This window comes from Macrobrachium rosenbergii, chromosome 12 (assembly GCF_040412425.1).
Source record: "Macrobrachium rosenbergii isolate ZJJX-2024 chromosome 12, ASM4041242v1, whole genome shotgun sequence".
NCBI lineage: Eukaryota > Metazoa > Arthropoda > Malacostraca > Decapoda > Palaemonidae > Macrobrachium > Macrobrachium rosenbergii.
The window spans coordinates 56,526,001-56,531,562 of NC_089752.1; positions in this window are offsets into that span (position 1 = coordinate 56,526,001).

Below are 5,562 nucleotides of genomic sequence, written 5' to 3' on the forward strand. Positions count from 1 at the left end.
TTGCTTCTGCTTTGCAATTAAGAACTATGAGGAATGGTTAATAAAAAAATCGTTAATCATTCGATTTGACTCATTAAAGTTCGCTGAAAAAGAATGATGGCCAAAAGTTATGCTCAGTAAAGAGAGAGAGAGAAGAGAGAGAGAGAGAGAGAGAGAGAGAGAGAGAGAGAGAGAGATGAACTATTAATTGGCAGTCTTTGTTATACAAACAAAACTACACTATGTATCTCTCTCTCTCTCTCTCTCTCTCTCTCTCTCTCTCTCTCTCTCTTTCTCGTCACCTCGGTTTTCAGGGATTAAATCACAAATTGCATATTGATCTCGTTTGAAATATGGTCGAAGGCATAAGCCTTGAATATATATATTCGCTATAAGAGAAATAGCGTATCAAAACCCGTGCCAAATTATTAATGAATAATACAACGGAAAACTTATGTACAAGAGATTAAAGATACAAAACGTGAGGAACATCTGACAGTATTCAATATTTCACACTCAATTCATCCACGTTAATCATCAATATCTGCCATTAACAATTTTGACAGATCTGAACAGATTTTCACATGCCCATCAAATAAACAGTTACGAGTTATAAAATCATTTGAAAGACGTCGATTGTATGGATCCCCTTAAAAATAAAATAACTAAAACGAGTTACAGGTACCTAACACACTTTGTATTCAATAATGAAACCACAAGGTGGTCATGGTTGTACAAAAAGTACATTTATGTAACATTATCTGCCCAGGATAAGTTTGCCACGTGAACCTTGATTTCAACCAACTTCAAGGAATCGCAAAGTCACTCTGAACCCAAACACTGTAATCTAATTTTCTGACGACCACAGAGGCGCTACCATCACACTTCATGCACTGAACGCACAACCCACAGGCAGACTAACAGATTAGAGTAACTGAGTTACGTTCCACACCGATTATTAAACTTGCCAGGCAACAACAAAATTCAATCTTGCAGGTTTCGGGATCAGGACAGCCTACATAATCATCACTCCAATAATAATAATAATAATAATAATAATAATAATAATAATAATAATAATGCCTTTCAAACCCTGTGGAAACAACAAAACAACATTAACAAAAACTATATCAGTTACGGAGGTTTTTTAATGTCTATACCGATAACATTGTCAGTTGTATGCCACTCTGTTAACTTGATCCAAATACGCTCTTAGTTCCAAATGTCCACGAGAGTTGCCATGCGTTTCGGAAATCTGCTCTCTCTAATCTTCAGGCAGTTTCTAATTTAGTAGAGACGCTGAGTACCGCTGCTGTTATCGTCGGAGACGAAACTCGCCTTGTGCCAGCACGGCCACTTGATCCCTTGGGCAGCCCGTAAACATGTGGCCAGTACAGGGCCTTCCCTTAGCCAGTACAGGCCCCTCCCGAAAACTATTGGATAGTAATTAAAAAAAAAAATTACATTATTCGCGACTTGTAAACATTCACAAAAAAGTTTTCGTTACACCCATCGAGAAAGAACAATCAATCATTAATTTACTTCATTTATAATATTAATCAACCCCTATTTCTATGACAGTAACAGATGCACAGTGCGAGTTATTGTTCTTAAAGAGACAAAGAAGATCGAGTGATAGCAGCATCCATCCAAAGTTTACTACGACACTACCTTCAAGTCATCGTTGAAGACAAAATAATTGAAAATAATAATTCACGACAGCGCCCGTGCATGATGAAAGCAAACGTCATAAAGCAGATGATATATTCCACCCTTGTACTCCCACACCAACGAATTTCATTCCTTTTATCCTCTAACGCTGCAAATAACAGAAACGGTAAACATCGCTCCGTTGCCGAATTCTCTCTTTAATCTCACAGAACGAAATTAACGCTTCAGTATTCAATGGGAATCAACTGCAAATGGGGAAAACGATCGGCTCGAAGAGGGGAATCGACGGGGATCTGAGGGGAAAGGGTACAAAAACTCGAAAAGGGGAAGGGAACTTTGTCGCTGCCAAGGGAAGACAAACCGCAATTTCACAGGAGCGTCAACAATGTCCGACGCTCTCCAATTACACTTGACATTCATATGACACCGCGCAGACAGGAAGACACCTCCTGGCCCCCCTTCCCTCCTCCACCCCCAATTATGAGGTTTGCGAAGCTAATGATGCCGGGGCGTTGACGGCGATAATGAGGCTGATACCAACACATTACGAGAGGCGACTGCAAGCAACATCAGCCAATAATGAGAGTTCGACAGAAGGGCTGTCGGTGGTGACTGTAATTGGAGGAGGGACGTGTATTTCGGGCACGGCCAGTCAAAGAGCCCATTATCCCCAGTGTCTCGTTCTCTTAAGAAACTGCAAACTTACACAAATTACTCATTTCTCAGAAACTTTGCAGTGCAGTTGAGAATTAAAATCACGGGCGTTTGGAGACGGAAACCTCCGCTAAGGCTGAACACTCCACCAGCTCACCCACAAAAGGTTAATTATCCAGAATCGGATCTCTCCCGAAATCTAACCCCTTACTTGTCTGTCATGGGAAAATTTTATCAAAATCCCATCCAATACTTCTTGTGCAGACAAACAAACAAACGAAACGACCATACAGCCTAACCTCCTTATTGAAAGTAATCAAGGCACTGGAAAACAAGTGCGACAGGAAAAAGTACAAACATACGGTAAATGAAAAATAAAAAATATTGTCAATGAGTGGTAAATTTCGAACACGATTCCAATAACAACTGTGACAAATGATTCTCTCTCTCTCTCTCTCTCTCTCTCTCTCTCTCTCTCTCTCTCTCTCTCTCTCTCTCTCTCTCTCTCTCTCTCTCTCTCAAAAGCTAGTGTTCGCATTTCACAACGAAAGAATGTGCGTAATCAGCCTGTGTCCTCTTGGAATCACTAAAATCACTATACAATTATTGTCACACAATACTACATTTCTACCATAGTTATTGATTACCGTGCTATTTTCCATTTCTTTTACTACCCAATGGACATACTACAACATTCAGTTACGGTTACACCCTATGATATAAATAATTATCATTCGCCATAAAATACATTTCTGCAAACATAAAATTACAAAAATTCTGCAATATAATTAGTCACTAATTATACAGTTTTATATTTCTTAAGTTACTAATCACCAAACAATTCAGTATTTTGGTAGATGCTGATGTTCATATAATATGCATTTATGTGGTTAATATTCAACACAAAATTCTGTAATTCTGTTATAACTTGTATTTCTCTGCTGAGCAATCACCACACAATTCTGTATTCCTGTTATAGTTAAAGGCCTTTAACTGCTTATTCCCCCACGTATAACTTCGCCAATGCCATACCAAGCACTTCCTGGAAAAACGTATTTAATCGAAGTAACTGGTGTTAGTAATATTACATCATAATATTAAAATCCCCTGTGTTTAACCAAATCAATAAAGAACACTCGACAAGCATCAGGGAAACATTATTATTTGCATTTAGCAGCTTAAAATCTAAGAAAGACAAAAGTACGAATCTTTTCCACCATGATTGAGCATTGCCGAAAAAATTCTGGACATTTAAAAAAGAACGATTAACTTTCTTCGAACGATGTGACGAGAATTTCCAAGATTTTGGCCAGCAACCGTCTGAAGGTGGCTTACACGCTCACTCTTGCAAAGGATTAGTGAATACGACCAATCAAGGCTATTCGAATTAAGAAGTATGGTCATTCAGGCCTTAATTTTGTTCAACTCCTTTAATCTGTTTCGTAGAAAACACCTGAAACTTCACGTCTGAGATCAGTAACACTTGGTCATTAAACTTAATATTGTATTTGCAACTTAATTCTGGGAAAAGATTTTTAACTCAAATAAAAGCAAATTAAATTTCCTGATTCAGCAAATTAAAGTGAAAACACTTGGTAGGACCTTCAGTGCGTAAGTAAGATACCCTTTATGCTTGAATATATACAAATGCGTGTGCATATATATATATATATATATATATATATATATATATATATATATATATATATATATATATATATATATATATATATATATATATACATATATATATATATATATATATATATATATATATATATATAAATAGTGTGTGTGTGTATGAATATAAGAGGCTTAAATATATCAATATTAATTCCATATGAGCAAAGTACATTTACCTTGTCCTCAACAAAGACATTTAAAAATTTAATTTCGCAATTTTTCAATAACGACTTGACGATTTCTACAAAATTCGTTTTCAAAAGTGGTTTTTCCTTCTCTCCATCCATGGCTACAAGCGAGCCACTACACCCGACTGAACACCAGGTGCAAGAATCCACAATGGATGTAAGTGAATTTGCCCAGACCGCACCATGTCATCCTTCGCGCCAGCCCTAGGAGAACTGTTAATCAGCTCAGTGGTCTGGTTAAACTAAGGTATACTAACTTAGACACACGCCTTATAACTGGTTACAATAATTCTGATTTTTGAAAGATTTTCTAAGAGTAGAGGCCACATATCTAATTATAAATGGTTACAATATATCTGATTTTTTTACATTTTTCCTAAGGTAGTAGGACCAGCCAACTAACATCCCTTTCTAGCCTAAGCCCGAAGAAAAAATTAAGATAAATCAAAAGAAGGATAACGTTCAATGAAAGACCATCAACTATATTCAATTATCAGCCGGGAAGCGAACGCGAGTATGGGGAAAACTGCGTCTTAAAACATTCACTAAATAAAAAAAAAAAGTCCAATATCGAGTCACTCCGTGCCTCGGGACTCTGTAATAACGACGGAAGAAGAAGAATCAGGTCAACTTCAATCACTTCGTTTCCCATGTTATAACTGGTTGTTGTTGTTGTTTGTTCGTCCGAGAAATTCAAACGGAATGCGTCTTGGGGAACAACATCGTGTTGACACAATCTCGAGGGGGCGGGGGGAGGAGGAGGAGGGAAGAGATAGGGAGTATAGTGGAAGGAAATGCTCTCGAACTTCGGTAACAGAAATTATTATTTCTGTTGACACTGTGACATGATTCAGGATAAGATAAAGACGCGCAGTCGCAGGTGGAAATTTGATCGTGAACTACTATAAGAGATATGGTTATTTCCTCATACTAATATTTGTACATTACTGAAGATTTTTTGACAATATAAAATAAAAGGTGAATGGGAAAGGAAAATGGTATCGTTAACTACAAGTACGTCAATAATGATGTTTATAAGAAAGTAAAAAAAGTGAAGATAAAAGAATAAGACAATATCAACACAAGAGCGATTAACCGAGCATTAATCCTGCTGACCAATTTCACTCAAGGACCATCCTCCCGACCCAAACAACCCCACCCCCCCACCGGCCATCACAGATACTCTCACAGTATCATCAAATCTCAATGCAAGTTATGAAGCCGACGATAGGGCCCTTAACGTGTCAAATTAAATGTAATTTCCCATCAAGGGTGTAACGAAAACACTGTGGTATATGTCAACTCCGCCGAACACAAGAAATTCCGTAATGAAATTATTAAAGATTGATAATACAGGAACGCTGTCAAGATGAAGGCCATTTTCGTT